We start from the raw sequence: 18,461 nt of genomic DNA, 5'->3' as shown, positions 1-18,461 counted from the left end.
CAGGAGCTCAGGAGCTCAGGAGCTCAGGAGCTCAGGAGCTCAGGAGCTCAGGAGCTCAGGAGCTCAGGAGCTCAGGAGCTCAGGCTCAGGAGCTCAGGAGCTCAGGAGCTCAGGAGCTCAGGAGCTCAGGAGCTCAGGAGCTCAGGAGCTCAGGAGCTCAGGAGCTCAGGAGCTCAGGAGCTCAGGAGCTCAGGAGCTCAGGAGCTCAGGAGCTCAGGAGCTCAGGAGCTCAGGAGCTCAGGAGCTCAGGAGCTCAGGAGCTCAGGAGCTCAGGAGCTCAGGAGCTCAGGAGCTCAGGAGCTCAGGAGCTCAGGAGCTCAGGAGCTCAGGAGCTCAGGAGCTCAGGAGCTCAGGAGCTCAGGAGCTCAGGAGCTCAGGAGCTCAGGAGCTCAGGAGCTCAGGAGCTCAGGAGCTCAGGAGCTCAGGAGCTCAGGAGCTCAGGAGCTCAGGAGCTCAGGAGCTCAGGAGCTCAGGAGCTCAGGAGCTCAGGAGCTCAGGAGCTCAGGAGCTCAGGAGCTCAGGAGCTCAGGAGGAGATTTCAGGACAGCAGGGATACACAGTGAGACCATGTGCGTAACAAACCAACAGAAACCAAAACAACAAAGCAACCTTAAAAAACCCATCCCAAAACAAACCAAACCACACCAACAAACAGAAATAGACTTTACAACTTTTTTAAAAAAGATGTATTTCTTATATATAAGTACACTGTAGCTGTCTTCAGACACACCAGAAGAGGGCATCAGATCTCACTACAGATGGCTGTGAGACACCATGTCGTTGCTGGGATTTGAACTCAGAACCTCTGGAAGAGCAGTCAGTGCTCTTAACCACTAAGCCATCCTTCCAGCCCGACTTCACAACTTTTATTTTGCCTTTTTTTTTCCTTCCCCAGAGCTAAGCATCGAACCCAGGGCCTTGTGCTTGCTAGGCATGTGCCCTACGACTGAGTTAAATCCCCAACCCTAAAAATAGACTTTAAAAATGTCAGAGGAACCCCTCCTCTAGGATGTGCCTGAGCTGAATCACATAGGCGGGAGACTCTGCAGAATCCGCGGCCCTGAGCATCTGAGCGCGCTTCAAGTCTCCGATTAAATTTTAAAAATGGCCTCCAATAAAACTACATTGCAAAAATTGGGAAAAAAAAAAACAGAATGGAAAGAGTAAAAGAGTTGAAGATGCTGAGCCTGAAGAATTTGTGGTAGAAAAAGTACTGAACCATTGTGTAGTGAACTATTTCGTGAAGTGGAAGGGGTTTACAGATGCCGATAATACTTGGGTACCAGGAGAAAATTTAGATTGTCCAGAATTAATTGAAGCACTTCTTCATTCTCGAAAAGCTGGTAAAGAAAACGATTGTCCAAAAAGGAAATCTTTATCTGATAGTGAATCCGATGAGAGCAAATCGAAGAAGAGAGATGCTGCTGACAAGCAAAGGAGGCGAATATGAAGTGGCCTCAGATTGTCATCGCCTTCTATGAGGAGTGGCTGATTTGGCATTCTTGTACCGAAATGAAGTACAATAATTGTTTGCATATATAAATACACAATATTATATATATGTATATAAAATATATATATATATATATATATATATGAATGATCTGGATCTTGGGTTTTGAATTACTAGTGTGGATCAAAGAGCATCCTGATGAAAATCAAGTCTGATATGCTAGTTTTGAAAGCATTGGCAGTAGTTGGGAGATTTTTGGTTTTCGTTCTGCGTCAAAAGGCACTGACTCCTTTGAGCGAGTGAGAGCTCTCTGTAGTTGCTTCCTGTAACAGTAGAGTACTTGACACCATGTTGTATTTCCTCGGCTTGAAGAACAGCTTTTCTTAAACACTGGGGAGATTTTACAGTCATGACTCAAGTCAGAACTTATTTTTAACTGGGACACAGAAGGACCATTCTGGTGTGTGTGTGTGTGTGTGTGTGTGTGTGTGTGTGTGTGTGTGTGCGCGGGCGCGTTTGTTTGTATGCAGTGTATGCATAAAACACTTACATAACCTGTCTGTTTTAGCTTGCTTTTAATACTCAAAAGAGCTGAACGTGAAAACACAGGTTGATGAGAGGCCATCAGCCTGACCATTTTCCTGATACCATAACCTTTCGGATTAAGCAGAGTCTGTAATGTATTGGATAGTTTAAAAGCAAGCCCATCAGAATTGATGTATTATCAAATAAATACAGTAGTTTATTTTCATACCAACTCCACCTTCAGAAAACGGAATTAAACGAAGTAGTAGCTTGATTTAACAACAAGACTTGGCCTAGTGTGGTGGTGTGCACCTTTAATGCCAGAACTCTAGAGGCAGGTGGAGCTGTGATTTAAGAGGCCAGCTGATCTACAGAGGCAGGTCCGAGTCAGCTGTTCTGTGTAAAGGTTCCTCTGGTTGAAACATTCCTTTGTAGGAAGTTAAAATCTGTACTAAAAGGTTATGATTCATGGAATCTGTTTGATGTGGAAGTAGAATCATGGTTAGAGCTGATGTTGGCCATTAAGTCCTGCTGTGGTTTAGTCCCTGGAAGCTCTGGTTGGTTGGTGTTGTTGTTCATATGGGGTCTCAAGTCCCTTCAAGCTCTTTTAGTCCTTTCTCTGATTTCTTCAACTGGGGTCCTGCGCTCAGTTCACTGGTTTGTTGCTCGCATTCACCTATGTATCTGCCGTATTCTGGCTGTGTCAATGAATAGTTTTATATTCCTTAAAAAAATGTCAGAAGAGCCTACAGCCATACCACCCGGAACGCGCCCGATCTCGTCTGATCTCGGAAGCTAAGCAGGGTCGGGCATGCTTAGTACGTGGATGGGAGACCACCTGGGATACCGGGTGCTGTAGGCTTTTGGGGGTTGGGGATTTAACTCAGTGGTAGAGCTCTTGCCAGGCAATCAAAATCAGGAGCTCAGGAGCTCAGGAGCTCAGGAGCTCAGGAGCTCAGGAGCTCAGCTCAGGAGCTCAGGAGCTCAGGAGCTCAGGAGCTCAGGAGCTCAGGAGCTCAGGAGCTCAGGAGCTCAGGAGCTCAGGAGCTCAGGAGCTCAGGAGCTCAGGAGCTCAGGAGCTCAGGAGCTCAGGAGCTCAGGAGCTCAGGAGCTCAGGAGCTCAGGAGCTCAGGAGCTCAGGAGCTCAGGAGCTCAGGAGCTCAGGAGCTCAGGAGCTCAGGAGCTCAGGAGCTCAGGAGCTCAGGAGCTCAGGAGCTCAGGAGCTCAGGAGCTCAGGAGCTCAGGAGCTCAGGAGCTCAGGAGCTCAGGAGCTCAGGAGCTCAGGAGCTCAGGAGCTCAGGAGCTCAGGAGCTCAGGAGCTCAGGAGCTCAGGAGCTCAGGAGCTCAGGAGCTCAGGAGCTCAGGAGCTCAGGAGCTCAGGAGCTCAGGAGCTCAGGAGCTCAGGAGCTCAGGAGCTCAGGAGCTCAGGAGCTCAGGAGCTCAGGAGCTCAGGAGCTCAGGAGCTCAGGAGCTCAGGAGCTCAGGAGCTCAGGAGCTCAGGAGCTCAGGAGCTCAGGAGCTCAGGAGCTCAGGAGCTCAGGAGCTCAGGAGCTCAGGAGCTCAGGAGCTCAGGAGCTCAGGAGCTCAGGAGCTCAGGAGCTCAGGAGCTCAGGAGCTCAGGAGCTCAGGAGCTCAGGAGCTCAGGAGCTCAGGAGCTCAGGAGCTCAGGAGCTCAGGAGCTCAGGAGCTCAGGAGCTCAGGAGCTCAGGAGCTCAGGAGCTCAGGAGCTCAGGAGCTCAGGAGCTCAGGAGCTCAGGAGCTCAGGAGCTCAGGAGCTCAGGAGCTCAGGAGCTCAGGAGCTCAGGAGCTCAGGAGCTCAGGAGCTCAGGAGCTCAGGAGCTCAGGAGCTCAGGAGCTCAGGAGCTCAGGAGCTCAGGAGCTCAGGAGCTCAGGAGCTCAGGAGCTCAGGAGCTCAGGAGCTCAGGAGCTCAGGAGCTCAGGAGCTCAGGAGCTCAGGAGCTCAGGAGCTCAGGAGCTCAGGAGCTCAGGAGCTCAGGAGCTCAGGAGCTCAGGAGCTCAGGAGCTCAGGAGCTCAGGAGCTCAGGAGCTCAGGAGCTCAGGAGCTCAGGAGCTCAGGAGCTCAGGAGCTCAGGAGCTCAGGAGCTCAGGAGCTCAGGAGCTCAGGAGCTCAGGAGCTCAGGAGCTCAGGAGCTCAGGAGCTCAGGAGCTCAGGAGCTCAGGAGCTCAGGAGCTCAGGAGCTCAGGAGCTCAGGAGCTCAGGAGCTCAGGAGCTCAGGAGCTCAGGAGCTCAGGAGCTCAGGAGCTCAGGAGCTCAGGAGCTCAGGAGCTCAGGAGCTCAGGAGCTCAGGAGCTCAGGAGCTCAGGAGCTCAGGAGCTCAGGAGCTCAGGAGCTCAGGAGCTCAGGAGCTCAGGAGCTCAGGAGCTCAGGAGCTCAGGAGCTCAGGAGCTCAGGAGCTCAGGAGCTCAGGAGCTCAGGAGCTCAGGAGCTCAGGAGCTCAGGAGCTCAGGAGCTCAGGAGCTCAGGAGCTCAGGAGCTCAGGAGCTCAGGAGCTCAGGAGCTCAGGAGCTCAGGAGCTCAGGAGCTCAGGAGCTCAGGAGCTCAGGAGCTCAGGAGCTCAGGAGCTCAGGAGCTCAGGAGCTCAGGAGCTCAGGAGCTCAGGAGCTCAGGAGCTCAGGAGCTCAGGAGCTCAGGAGCTCAGGAGCTCAGGAGCTCAGGAGCTCAGGAGCTCAGGAGCTCAGGAGCTCAGGAGCTCAGGAGCTCAGGAGCTCAGGAGCTCAGGAGCTCAGGAGCTCAGGAGCTCAGGAGCTCAGGAGCTCAGGAGCTCAGGAGCTCAGGAGCTCAGGAGCTCAGGAGCTCAGGAGCTCAGGAGCTCAGGAGCTCAGGAGCTCAGGAGCTCAGGAGCTCAGGAGCTCAGGAGCTCAGGAGCTCAGGAGCTCAGGAGCTCAGGAGCTCAGGAGCTCAGGAGCTCAGGAGCTCAGGAGCTCAGGAGCTCAGGAGCTCAGGAGCTCAGGAGCTCAGGAGCTCAGGAGCTCAGGAGCTCAGGAGCTCAGGAGCTCAGGAGCTCAGGAGCTCAGGAGCTCAGGAGCTCAGGAGCTCAGGAGCTCAGGAGCTCAGGAGCTCAGGAGCTCAGGAGCTCAGGAGCTCAGGAGCTCAGGAGCTCAGGAGCTCAGGAGCTCAGGAGCTCAGGAGCTCAGGAGCTCAGGAGCTCAGGAGCTCAGGAGCTCAGGAGCTCAGGAGCTCAGGAGCTCAGGAGCTCAGGAGCTCAGGAGCTCAGGAGCTCAGGAGCTCAGGAGCTCAGGAGCTCAGGAGGAGATTTCAGGACAGCAGGGATACACAGTGAGACCATGTGCGTAACAAACCAACAGAAACCAAAACAACAAAGCAACCTTAAAAAACCCATCCCAAACCAAACCAAACCACACCAACAAACAGAAATAGACTTTACAACTTTTTTAAAAAAGATGTATTTCTTATATATAAGTACACTGTAGCTGTCTTCAGACACACCAGAAGAGGGCATCAGATCTCACTACAGATGGCTGTGAGACACCATGTCGTTGCTGGGATTTGAACTCAGAACCTCTGGAAGAGCAGTCAGTGCTCTTAACCACTAAGCCATCCTTCCAGCCCGACTTCACAACTTTTATTTTGCCTTTTTTTTTCCTTCCCCAGAGCTAAGGATCGAACCCAGGGCCTTGTGCTTGCTAGGCATGTGCCCTACGACTGAGTTAAATCCCCAACCCTAAAAATAGACTTTAAAAATGTCAGAGGAACCCCTCCTCTAGGATGTGCCTGAGCTGAATCACATAGGCGGGAGACTCTGCAGAATCCGCGGCCCTGAGCATCTGAGCGCGCTTCAAGTCTCCGATTAAATTTTAAAAATGGCCTCCAATAAAACTACATTGCAAAAATTGGGAAAAAAAAAAACAGAATGGAAAGAGTAAAAGAGTTGAAGATGCTGAGCCTGAAGAATTTGTGGTAGAAAAAGTACTGAACCATTGTGTAGTGAACTATTTCGTGAAGTGGAAGGGGTTTACAGATGCCGATAATACTTGGGTACCAGGAGAAAATTTAGATTGTCCAGAATTAATTGAAGCACTTCTTCATTCTCGAAAAGCTGGTAAAGAAAACGATTGTCCAAAAAGGAAATCTTTATCTGATAGTGAATCCGATGAGAGCAAATCGAAGAAGAGAGATGCTGCTGACAAGCAAAGGAGGCGAATATGAAGTGGCCTCAGATTGTCATCGCCTTCTATGAGGAGTGGCTGATTTGGCATTCTTGTACCGAAATGAAGTACAATAATTGTTTGCATATATAAATACACAATATTATATATATGTATATAAAATATATATATATATATATATATATATATATATATGAATGATCTGGATCTTGGGTTTTGAATTACTAGTGTGGATCAAAGAGCATCCTGATGAAAATCAAGTCTGATATGCTAGTTTTGAAAGCATTGGCAGTAGTTGGGAGATTTTTGGTTTTCGTTCTGCGTCAAAAGGCACTGACTCCTTTGAGCGAGTGAGAGCTCTCTGTAGTTGCTTCCTGTAACAGTAGAGTACTTGACACCATGTTGTATTTCCTCGGCTTGAAGAACAGCTTTTCTTAAACACTGGGGAGATTTTACAGTCATGACTCAAGTCAGAACTTATTTTTAACTGGGACACAGAAGGACCATTCTGGTGTGTGTGTGTGTGTGTGTGTGTGTGTGTGTGTGTGTGTGCGCGGGCGCGTTTGTTTGTATGCAGTGTATGCATAAAACACTTACATAACCTGTCTGTTTTAGCTTGCTTTTAATACTCAAAAGAGCTGAACGTGAAAACACAGGTTGATGAGAGGCCATCAGCCTGACCATTTTCCTGATACCATAACCTTTCGGATTAAGCAGAGTCTGTAATGTATTGGATAGTTTAAAAGCAAGCCCATCAGAATTGATGTATTATCAAATAAATACAGTAGTTTATTTTCATACCAACTCCACCTTCAGAAAACGGAATTAAACGAAGTAGTAGCTTGATTTAACAACAAGACTTGGCCTAGTGTGGTGGTGTGCACCTTTAATGCCAGAACTCTAGAGGCAGGTGGAGCTGTGATTTAAGAGGCCAGCTGATCTACAGAGGCAGGTCCGAGTCAGCTGTTCTGTGTAAAGGTTCCTCTGGTTGAAACATTCCTTTGTAGGAAGTTAAAATCTGTACTAAAAGGTTATGATTCATGGAATCTGTTTGATGTGGAAGTAGAATCATGGTTAGAGCTGATGTTGGCCATTAAGTCCTGCTGTGGTTTAGTCCCTGGAAGCTCTGGTTGGTTGGTGTTGTTGTTCATATGGGGTCTCAAGTCCCTTCAAGCTCTTTTAGTCCTTTCTCTGATTTCTTCAACTGGGGTCCTGCGCTCAGTTCACTGGTTTGTTGCTCGCATTCACCTATGTATCTGCCGTATTCTGGCTGTGTCAATGAATAGTTTTATATTCCTTAAAAAAATGTCAGAAGAGCCTACAGCCATACCACCCGGAACGCGCCCGATCTCGTCTGATCTCGGAAGCTAAGCAGGGTCGGGCATGCTTAGTACGTGGATGGGAGACCACCTGGGATACCGGGTGCTGTAGGCTTTTGGGGGTTGGGGATTTAACTCAGTGGTAGAGCTCTTGCCAGGCAATCAAAATCAGGAGCTCAGGAGCTCAGGAGCTCAGGAGCTCAGGAGCTCAGGAGCTCAGGAGCTCAGGAGCTCAGGAGCTCAGGAGCTCAGGAGCTCAGGAGCTCAGGAGCTCAGGAGCTCAGGAGCTCAGGAGCTCAGGAGCTCAGGAGCTCAGGAGCTCAGGAGCTCAGGAGCTCAGGAGCTCAGGAGCTCAGGAGCTCAGGAGCTCAGGAGGAGATTTCAGGACAGCAGGGATACACAGTGAGACCATGTGCGTAACAAACCAACAGAAACCAAAACAACAAAGCAACCTTAAAAAACCCATCCCAAAACAAACCAAACCACACCAACAAACAGAAATAGACTTTACAACTTTTTTAAAAAAGATGTATTTCTTATATATAAGTACACTGTAGCTGTCTTCAGACACACCAGAAGAGGGCATCAGATCTCACTACAGATGGCTGTGAGACACCATGTCGTTGCTGGGATTTGAACTCAGAACCTCTGGAAGAGCAGTCAGTGCTCTTAACCACTAAGCCATCCTTCCAGCCCGACTTCACAACTTTTATTTTGCCTTTTTTTTTCCTTCCCCAGAGCTAAGGATCGAACCCAGGGCCTTGTGCTTGCTAGGCATGTGCCCTACGACTGAGTTAAATCCCCAACCCTAAAAATAGACTTTAAAAATGTCAGAGGAACCCCTCCTCTAGGATGTGCCTGAGCTGAATCACATAGGCGGGAGACTCTGCAGAATCCGCGGCCCTGAGCATCTGAGCGCGCTTCAAGTCTCCGATTAAATTTTAAAAATGGCCTCCAATAAAACTACATTGCAAAAATTGGGAAAAAAAAAAACAGAATGGAAAGAGTAAAAGAGTTGAAGATGCTGAGCCTGAAGAATTTGTGGTAGAAAAAGTACTGAACCATTGTGTAGTGAACTATTTCGTGAAGTGGAAGGGGTTTACAGATGCCGATAATACTTGGGTACCAGGAGAAAATTTAGATTGTCCAGAATTAATTGAAGCACTTCTTCATTCTCGAAAAGCTGGTAAAGAAAACGATTGTCCAAAAAGGAAATCTTTATCTGATAGTGAATCCGATGAGAGCAAATCGAAGAAGAGAGATGCTGCTGACAAGCAAAGGAGGCGAATATGAAGTGGCCTCAGATTGTCATCGCCTTCTATGAGGAGTGGCTGATTTGGCATTCTTGTACCGAAATGAAGTACAATAATTGTTTGCATATATAAATACACAATATTATATATATGTATATAAAATATATATATATATATATATATATATGAATGATCTGGATCTTGGGTTTTGAATTACTAGTGTGGATCAAAGAGCATCCTGATGAAAATCAAGTCTGATATGCTAGTTTTGAAAGCATTGGCAGTAGTTGGGAGATTTTTGGTTTTCGTTCTGCGTCAAAAGGCACTGACTCCTTTGAGCGAGTGAGAGCTCTCTGTAGTTGCTTCCTGTAACAGTAGAGTACTTGACACCATGTTGTATTTCCTCGGCTTGAAGAACAGCTTTTCTTAAACACTGGGGAGATTTTACAGTCATGACTCAAGTCAGAACTTATTTTTAACTGGGACACAGAAGGACCATTCTGGTGTGTGTGTGTGTGTGTGTGTGTGTGTGTGTGTGTGTGTGTGTGTGTGCGCGCGCGTTTGTTTGTATGCAGTGTATGCATAAAACACTTACATAACCTGTCTGTTTTAGCTTGCTTTTAATACTCAAAAGAGCTGAACGTGAAAACACAGGTTGATGAGAGGCCATCAGCCTGACCATTTTCCTGATACCATAACCTTTCGGATTAAGCAGAGTCTGTAATGTATTGGATAGTTTAAAAGCAAGCCCATCAGAATTGATGTATTATCAAATAAATACAGTAGTTTATTTTTATACCAACTCCACCTTCAGAAAACGGAATTAAACGAAGTAGTAGCTTGATTTAACAACAAGACTTGGCCTAGTGTGGTGGTGTGCACCTTTAATGCCAGAACTCTAGAGGCAGGTGGAGCTGTGATTTAAGAGGCCAGCTGATCTACAGAGGCAGGTCCGAGTCAGCTGTTCTGTGTAAAGGTTCCTCTGGTTGAACCATTCCTTTGTAGGAAGTTAAAATCTGTACTAAAAGGTTATGATTCATGGAATCTGTTTGATGTGGAAGTAGAATCATGGTTAGAGCTGATGTTGGCCATTAAGTCCTGCTGTGGTTTAGTCCCTGGAAGCTCTGGTTGGTTGGTGTTGTTGTTCATATGGGGTCTCAAGTCCCTTCAAGCTCTTTTAGTCCTTTCTCTGATTTCTTCAACTGGGGTCCTGCGCTCAGTTCACTGGTTTGTTGCTCGCATTCACCTATGTATCTGCCGTATTCTGGCTGTGTCAATGAATAGTTTTATATTCCTTAAAAAAATGTCAGAAGAGCCTACAGCCATACCACCCGGAACGCGCCCGATCTCGTCTGATCTCGGAAGCTAAGCAGGGTCGGGCATGCTTAGTACGTGGATGGGAGACCACCTGGGATACCGGGTGCTGTAGGCTTTTGGGGGTTGGGGATTTAACTCAGTGGTAGAGCTCTTGCCAGGCAATCAAAATCAGGAGCTCAGGAGCTCAGGAGCTCAGGAGCTCAGGAGCTCAGGAGCTCAGGAGCAGGAGCTCAGGAGCTCAGGAGCTCAGGAGCTCAGGAGCTCAGGAGCTCAGGAGCTCAGGAGCTCAGGAGCTCAGGAGCTCAGGAGCTCAGGAGCTCAGGAGCTCAGGAGCTCAGGAGCTCAGGAGCTCAGGAGCTCAGGAGCTCAGGAGCTCAGGAGCTCAGGAGCTCAGGAGCTCAGGAGCTCAGGAGCTCAGGAGCTCAGGAGCTCAGGAGCTCAGGAGCTCAGGAGCTCAGGAGCTCAGGAGCTCAGGAGCTCAGGAGCTCAGGAGCTCAGGAGCTCAGGAGCTCAGGAGCTCAGGAGCTCAGGAGCTCAGGAGCTCAGGAGCTCAGGAGCTCAGGAGCTCAGGAGCTCAGGAGCTCAGGAGCTCAGGAGCTCAGGAGCTCAGGAGCTCAGGAGCTCAGGAGCTCAGGAGCTCAGGAGCTCAGGAGCTCAGGAGCTCAGGAGCTCAGGAGCTCAGGAGCTCAGGAGCTCAGGAGCTCAGGAGCTCAGGAGCTCAGGAGCTCAGGAGCTCAGGAGCTCAGGAGCTCAGGAGCTCAGGAGCTCAGGAGCTCAGGAGCTCAGGAGCTCAGGAGCTCAGGAGCTCAGGAGCTCAGGAGCTCAGGAGCTCAGGAGCTCAGGAGCTCAGGAGCTCAGGAGCTCAGGAGCTCAGGAGCTCAGGAGCTCAGGAGCTCAGGAGCTCAGGAGCTCAGGAGCTCAGGAGCTCAGGAGCTCAGGAGCTCAGGAGCTCAGGAGCTCAGGAGCTCAGGAGCTCAGGAGCTCAGGAGCTCAGGAGCTCAGGAGCTCAGGAGCTCAGGAGCTCAGGAGCTCAGGAGCTCAGGAGCTCAGGAGCTCAGGAGCTCAGGAGCTCAGGAGCTCAGGAGCTCAGGAGCTCAGGAGCTCAGGAGCTCAGGAGCTCAGGAGCTCAGGAGCTCAGGAGCTCAGGAGCTCAGGAGCTCAGGAGCTCAGGAGCTCAGGAGCTCAGGAGCTCAGGAGCTCAGGAGCTCAGGAGCTCAGGAGCTCAGGAGCTCAGGAGCTCAGGAGCTCAGGAGCTCAGGAGCTCAGGAGCTCAGGAGCTCAGGAGCTCAGGAGCTCAGGAGCTCAGGAGCTCAGGAGCTCAGGAGCTCAGGAGCTCAGGAGCTCAGGAGCTCAGGAGCTCAGGAGCTCAGGAGCTCAGGAGCTCAGGAGCTCAGGAGCTCAGGAGCTCAGGAGCTCAGGAGCTCAGGAGCTCAGGAGCTCAGGAGCTCAGGAGCTCAGGAGCTCAGGAGCTCAGGAGCTCAGGAGCTCAGGAGCTCAGGAGCTCAGGAGCTCAGGAGCTCAGGAGCTCAGGAGCTCAGGAGCTCAGGAGCTCAGGAGCTCAGGAGCTCAGGAGCTCAGGAGCTCAGGAGCTCAGGAGCTCAGGAGCTCAGGAGCTCAGGAGCTCAGGAGCTCAGGAGCTCAGGAGCTCAGGAGCTCAGGAGCTCAGGAGCTCAGGAGCTCAGGAGCTCAGGAGCTCAGGAGCTCAGGAGCTCAGGAGCTCAGGAGCTCAGGAGCTCAGGAGCTCAGGAGCTCAGGAGCTCAGGAGCTCAGGAGCTCAGGAGCTCAGGAGCTCAGGAGCTCAGGAGCTCAGGAGCTCAGGAGCTCAGGAGCTCAGGAGCTCAGGAGCTCAGGAGCTCAGGAGCTCAGGAGCTCAGGAGCTCAGGAGCTCAGGAGCTCAGGAGCTCAGGAGGAGATTTCAGGACAGCAGGGATACACAGTGAGACCATGTGCGTAACAAACCAACAGAAACCAAAACAACAAAGCAACCTTAAAAAACCCATCCCAAAACAAACCAAACCACACCAACAAACAGAAATAGACTTTACAACTTTTTTAAAAAAGATGTATTTCTTATATATAAGTACACTGTAGCTGTCTTCAGACACACCAGAAGAGGGCATCAGATCTCACTACAGATGGCTGTGAGACACCATGTCGTTGCTGGGATTTGAACTCAGAACCTCTGGAAGAGCAGTCAGTGCTCTTAACCACTAAGCCATCCTTCCAGCCCGACTTCACAACTTTTATTTTGCCTTTTTTTTTCCTTCCCCAGAGCTAAGGATCGAACCCAGGGCCTTGTGCTTGCTAGGCATGTGCCCTACGACTGAGTTAAATCCCCAACCCTAAAAATAGACTTTAAAAATGTCAGAGGAACCCCTCCTCTAGGATGTGCCTGAGCTGAATCACATAGGCGGGAGACTCTGCAGAATCCGCGGCCCTGAGCATCTGAGCGCGCTTCAAGTCTCCGATTAAATTTTAAAAATGGCCTCCAATAAAACTACATTGCAAAAATTGGGAAAAAAAAAACAGAATGGAAAGAGTAAAAGAGTTGAAGATGCTGAGCCTGAAGAATTTGTGGTAGAAAAAGTACTGAACCATTGTGTAGTGAACTATTTCGTGAAGTGGAAGGGGTTTACAGATGCCGATAATACTTGGGTACCAGGAGAAAATTTAGATTGTCCAGAATTAATTGAAGCACTTCTTCATTCTCGAAAAGCTGGTAAAGAAAACGATTGTCCAAAAAGGAAATCTTTATCTGATAGTGAATCCGATGAGAGCAAATCGAAGAAGAGAGATGCTGCTGACAAGCAAAGGAGGCGAATATGAAGTGGCCTCAGATTGTCATCGCCTTCTATGAGGAGTGGCTGATTTGGCATTCTTGTACCGAAATGAAGTACAATAATTGTTTGCATATATAAATACACAATATTATATATATGTATATAAAATATATATATATATATATATATATATGAATGATCTGGATCTTGGGTTTTGAATTACTAGTGTGGATCAAAGAGCATCCTGATGAAAATCAAGTCTGATATGCTAGTTTTGAAAGCATTGGCAGTAGTTGGGAGATTTTTGGTTTTCGTTCTGCGTCAAAAGGCACTGACTCCTTTGAGCGAGTGAGAGCTCTCTGTAGTTGCTTCCTGTAACAGTAGAGTACTTGACACCATGTTGTATTTCCTCGGCTTGAAGAACAGCTTTTCTTAAACACTGGGGAGATTTTACAGTCATGACTCAAGTCAGAACTTATTTTTAACTGGGACACAGAAGGACCATTCTGGTGTGTGTGTGTGTGTGTGTGTGTGTGTGTGTGTGTGTGTGTGTGTGCGCGCGCGTTTGTTTGTATGCAGTGTATGCATAAAACACTTACATAACCTGTCTGTTTTAGCTTGCTTTTAATACTCAAAAGAGCTGAACGTGAAAACACAGGTTGATGAGAGGCCATCAGCCTGACCATTTTCCTGATACCATAACCTTTCGGATTAAGCAGAGTCTGTAATGTATTGGATAGTTTAAAAGCAAGCCCATCAGAATTGATGTATTATCAAATAAATACAGTAGTTTATTTTTATACCAACTCCACCTTCAGAAAACGGAATTAAACGAAGTAGTAGCTTGATTTAACAACAAGACTTGGCCTAGTGTGGTGGTGTGCACCTTTAATGCCAGAACTCTAGAGGCAGGTGGAGCTGTGATTTAAGAGGCCAGCTGATCTACAGAGGCAGGTCCGAGTCAGCTGTTCTGTGTAAAGGTTCCTCTGGTTGAACCATTCCTTTGTAGGAAGTTAAAATCTGTACTAAAAGGTTATGATTCATGGAATCTGTTTGATGTGGAAGTAGAATCATGGTTAGAGCTGATGTTGGCCATTAAGTCCTGCTGTGGTTTAGTCCCTGGAAGCTCTGGTTGGTTGGTGTTGTTGTTCATATGGGGTCTCAAGTCCCTTCAAGCTCTTTTAGTCCTTTCTCTGATTTCTTCAACTGGGGTCCTGCGCTCAGTTCACTGGTTTGTTGCTCGCATTCACCTATGTATCTGCCGTATTCTGGCTGTGTCAATGAATAGTTTTATATTCCTTAAAAAAATGTCAGAAGAGCCTACAGCCATACCACCCGGAACGCGCCCGATCTCGTCTGATCTCGGAAGCTAAGCAGGGTCGGGCATGCTTAGTACGTGGATGGGAGACCACCTGGGATACCGGGTGCTGTAGGCTTTTGGGGGTTGGGGATTTAACTCAGTGGTAGAGCTCTTGCCAGGCAATCAAAATCAGGAGCTCAGGAGCTCAGGAGCTCAGGAGCTCAGGAGCTCAGGAGCTCAGGAGCTCAGGAGCTCAGCTCAGGAGCTCAGGAGCTCAGGAGCTCAGGAGCTCAGGAGCTCAGGAGCTCAGGAGCTCAGGAGCTCAGGAGCTCAGGAGCTCAGGAGCTCAGGAGCTCAGGAGCTCAGGAGCTCAGGAGCTCAGGAGCTCAGGAGCTCAGGAGCTCAGGAGCTCAGGAGCTCAGGAGCTCAGGAGCTCAGGAGCTCAGGAGCTCAGGAGCTCAGGAGCTCAGGAGCTCAGGAGCTCAGGAGCTCAGGAGCTCAGGAGCTCAGGAGCTCAGGAGCTCAGGAGCTCAGGAGCTCAGGAGCTCAGGAGCTCAGGAGCTCAGGAGCTCAGGAGCTCAGGAGCTCAGGAGCTCAGGAGCTCAGGAGCTCAGGAGCTCAGGAGCTCAGGAGCTCAGGAGCTCAGGAGCTCAGGAGCTCAGGAGCTCAGGAGCTCAGGAGCTCAGGAGCTCAGGAGCTCAGGAGCTCAGGAGCTCAGGAGCTCAGGAGCTCAGGAGCTCAGGAGCTCAGGAGCTCAGGAGCTCAGGAGCTCAGGAGCTCAGGAGCTCAGGAGCTCAGGAGCTCAGGAGCTCAGGAGCTCAGGAGCTCAGGAGCTCAGGAGCTCAGGAGCTCAGGAGCTCAGGAGCTCAGGAGCTCAGGAGCTCAGGAGCTCAGGAGCTCAGGAGCTCAGGAGCTCAGGAGCTCAGGAGCTCAGGAGCTCAGGAGCTCAGGAGCTCAGGAGCTCAGGAGCTCAGGAGCTCAGGAGCTCAGGAGCTCAGGAGCTCAGGAGCTCAGGAGCTCAGGAGCTCAGGAGCTCAGGAGCTCAGGAGCTCAGGAGCTCAGGAGCTCAGGAGCTCAGGAGCTCAGGAGCTCAGGAGCTCAGGAGCTCAGGAGCTCAGGAGCTCAGGAGCTCAGGAGCTCAGGAGCTCAGGAGCTCAGGAGCTCAGGAGCTCAGGAGCTCAGGAGCTCAGGAGCTCAGGAGCTCAGGAGCTCAGGAGCTCAGGAGCTCAGGAGCTCAGGAGCTCAGGAGCTCAGGAGCTCAGGAGCTCAGGAGCTCAGGAGCTCAGGAGCTCAGGAGCTCAGGAGCTCAGGAGCTCAGGAGCTCAGGAGCTCAGGAGCTCAGGAGCTCAGGAGCTCAGGAGCTCAGGAGCTCAGGAGCTCAGGAGCTCAGGAGCTCAGGAGCTCAGGAGCTCAGGAGCTCAGGAGCTCAGGAGCTCAGGAGCTCAGGAGCTCAGGAGCTCAGGAGCTCAGGAGCTCAGGAGCTCAGGAGCTCAGGAGCTCAGGAGCTCAGGAGCTCAGGAGCTCAGGAGCTCAGGAGCTCAGGAGCTCAGGAGCTCAGGAGCTCAGGAGCTCAGGAGCTCAGGAGCTCAGGAGCTCAGGAGCTCAGGAGCTCAGGAGCTCAGGAGCTCAGGAGCTCAGGAGCTCAGGAGCTCAGGAGCTCAGGAGCTCAGGAGCTCAGGAGCTCAGGAGCTCAGGAGCTCAGGAGCTCAGGAGCTCAGGAGCTCAGGAGCTCAGGAGCTCAGGAGCTCAGGAGCTCAGGAGCTCAGGAGCTCAGGAGCTCAGGAGCTCAGGAGCTCAGGAGCTCAGGAGCTCAGGAGCTCAGGAGCTCAGGAGCTCAGGAGCTCAGGAGCTCAGGAGCTCAGGAGCTCAGGAGCTCAGGAGCTCAGGAGCTCAGGAGCTCAGGAGCTCAGGAGCTCAGGAGCTCAGGAGCTCAGGAGCTCAGGAGCTCAGGAGCTCAGGAGCTCAGGAGCTCAGGAGCTCAGGAGCTCAGGAGCTCAGGAGCTCAGGAGCTCAGGAGCTCAGGAGCTCAGGAGCTCAGGAGCTCAGGAGCTCAGGAGCTCAGGAGCTCAGGAGCTCAGGAGCTCAGGAGCTCAGGAGCTCAGGAGCTCAGGAGCTCAGGAGCTCAGGAGCTCAGGAGCTCAGGAGCTCAGGAGCTCAGGAGCTCAGGAGCTCAGGAGCTCAGGAGCTCAGGAGCTCAGGAGCTCAGGAGCTCAGGAGCTCAGGAGCTCAGGAGCTCAGGAGCTCAGGAGCTCAGGAGCTCAGGAGCTCAGGAGCTCAGGAGCTCAGGAGCTCAGGAGCTCAGGAGCTCAGGAGCTCAGGAGCTCAGGAGCTCAGGAGCTCAGGAGCTCAGGAGCTCAGGAGCTCAGGAGCTCAGGAGCTCAGGAGCTCAGGAGCTCAGGAGCTCAGGAGCTCAGGAGCTCAGGAGCTCAGGAGCTCAGGAGCTCAGGAGCTCAGGAGCTCAGGAGCTCAGGAGCTCAGGAGCTCAGGAGCTCAGGAGCTCAGGAGCTCAGGAGCTCAGGAGCTCAGGAGCTCAGGAGCTCAGGAGCTCAGGAGCTCAGGAGCTCAGGAGCTCAGGAGCTCAGGAGCTCAGGAGCTCAGGAGCTCAGGAGCTCAGGAGCTCAGGAGCTCAGGAGCTCAGGAGCTCAGGAGCTCAGGAGCTCAGGAGCTCAGGAGCTCAGGAGCTCAGGAGCTCAGGAGCTCAGGAGCTCAGGAGCTCAGGAGCTCAGGAGCTCAGGAGCTCAGGAGCTCAGGAGCTCAGGAGCTCAGGAGCTCAGGAGCTCAGGAGCTCAGGAGCTCAGGAGCTCAGGAGCTCAGGAGCTCAGGAGCTCAGGAGCTCAGGAGCTCAGGAGCTCAGGAGCTCAGGAGCTCAGGAGCTCAGGAGCTCAGGAGCTCAGGAGCTCAGGAGCTCAGGAGCTCAGGAGCTCAGGAGCTCAGGAGCTCAGGAGCTCAGGAGCTCAGGAGCTCAGGAGCTCAGGAGCTCAGGAGCTCAGGAGCTCAGGAGCTCAGGAGCTCAGGAGCTCAGGAGCTCAGGAGCTCAGGAGCTCAGGAGCTCAGGAGCTCAGGAGCTCAGGAGCTCAGGAGCTCAGGAGCTCAGGAGCTCAGGAGCTCAGGAGCTCAGGAGCTCAGGAGCTCAGGAGCTCAGGAGCTCAGGAGCTCAGGAGCTCAGGAGCTCAGGAGCTCAGGAGCTCAGGAGCTCAGGAGCTCAGGAGCTCAGGAGCTCAGGAGCTCAGGAGCTCAGGAGCTCAGGAGCTCAGGAGCTCAGGAGCTCAGGAGCTCAGGAGCTCAGGAGCTCAGGAGCTCAGGAGCTCAGGAGCTCAGGAGCTCAGGAGCTCAGGAGCTCAGGAGCTCAGGAGCTCAGGAGCTCAGGAGCTCAGGAGCTCAGGAGCTCAGGAGCTCAGGAGCTCAGGAGCTCAGGAGCTCAGGAGCTCAGGAGCTCAGGAGCTCAGGAGCTCAGGAGCTCAGGAGCTCAGGAGCTCAGGAGCTCAGGAGCTCAGGAGCTCAGGAGCTCAGGAGCTCAGGAGCTCAGGAGCTCAGGAGCTCAGGAGCTCAGGAGCTCAGGAGCTCAGGAGCTCAGGAGCTCAGGAGCTCAGGAGCTCAGGAGCTCAGGAGCTCAGGAGCTCAGGAGCTCAGGAGCTCAGGAGCTCAGGAGCTCAGGAGCTCAGGAGCTCAGGAGCTCAGGAGCTCAGGAGCTCAGGAGCTCAGGAGCTCAGGAGCTCAGGAGCTCAGGAGCTCAGGAGCTCAGGAGCTCAGGAGCTCAGGAGCTCAGGAGCTCAGGAGCTCAGGAGCTCAGGAGCTCAGGAGCTCAGGAGCTCAGGAGCTCAGGAGCTCAGGAGCTCAGGAGCTCAGGAGCTCAGGAGCTCAGGAGCTCAGGAGCTCAGGAGCTCAGGAGCTCAGGAGCTCAGGAGCTCAGGAGCTCAGGAGCTCAGGAGCTCAGGAGCTCAGGAGCTCAGGAGCTCAGGAGCTCAGGAGCTCAGGAGCTCAGGAGCTCAGGAGCTCAGGAGCTCAGGAGCTCAGGAGCTCAGGAGCTCAGGAGCTCAGGAGCTCAGGAGCTCAGGAGCTCAGGAGCTCAGGAGCTCAGGAGCTCAGGAGCTCAGGAGCTCAGGAGCTCAGGAGCTCAGGAGCTCAGGAGCTCAGGAGCTCAGGAGCTCAGGAGCTCAGGAGCTCAGGAGCTCAGGAGCTCAGGAGCTCAGGAGCTCAGGAGCTCAGGAGCTCAGGAGCTCAGGAGCTCAGGAGCTCAGGAGCTCAGGAGCTCAGGAGCTCAGGAGCTCAGGAGCTCAGGAGCTCAGGAGCTCAGGAGCTCAGGAGCTCAGGAGCTCAGGAGGAGATTTCAGGACAGCAGGGATACACAGTGAGACCATGTGCGTA

At 51.8% G+C, this 18,461-nt stretch overlaps 4 pseudogenes; all 4 read left to right on the top strand.

The window, feature by feature from the left end:
• Window positions 1-2,722: 2,722 nt before the first annotated feature.
• Window positions 2,723-2,840, top strand: LOC148002042 (5S ribosomal RNA; annotated as a pseudogene).
• A 4,603-nt stretch (window positions 2,841-7,443) lies between these two features.
• On the top strand, window positions 7,444-7,561 carry LOC148002041 (5S ribosomal RNA; annotated as a pseudogene).
• Window positions 7,562-10,013: 2,452 nt separating this feature from the next.
• On the top strand, window positions 10,014-10,131 carry LOC148002040 (5S ribosomal RNA; annotated as a pseudogene).
• Window positions 10,132-14,114: 3,983 nt separating this feature from the next.
• Window positions 14,115-14,232, top strand: LOC148002039 (5S ribosomal RNA; annotated as a pseudogene).
• Window positions 14,233-18,461: the final 4,229 nt, after the last annotated feature.

The sequence above is a fragment of the Rattus norvegicus genome, chromosome 12, assembly GCF_021556685.1.
Source record: "Rattus norvegicus strain SHRSP/BbbUtx chromosome 12, alternate assembly SHRSP_T2T, whole genome shotgun sequence".
NCBI classification, from domain to species: Eukaryota; Metazoa; Chordata; class Mammalia; order Rodentia; family Muridae; genus Rattus; species Rattus norvegicus.
This window is presented reverse-complemented; position numbering and strand designations above follow the sequence as displayed.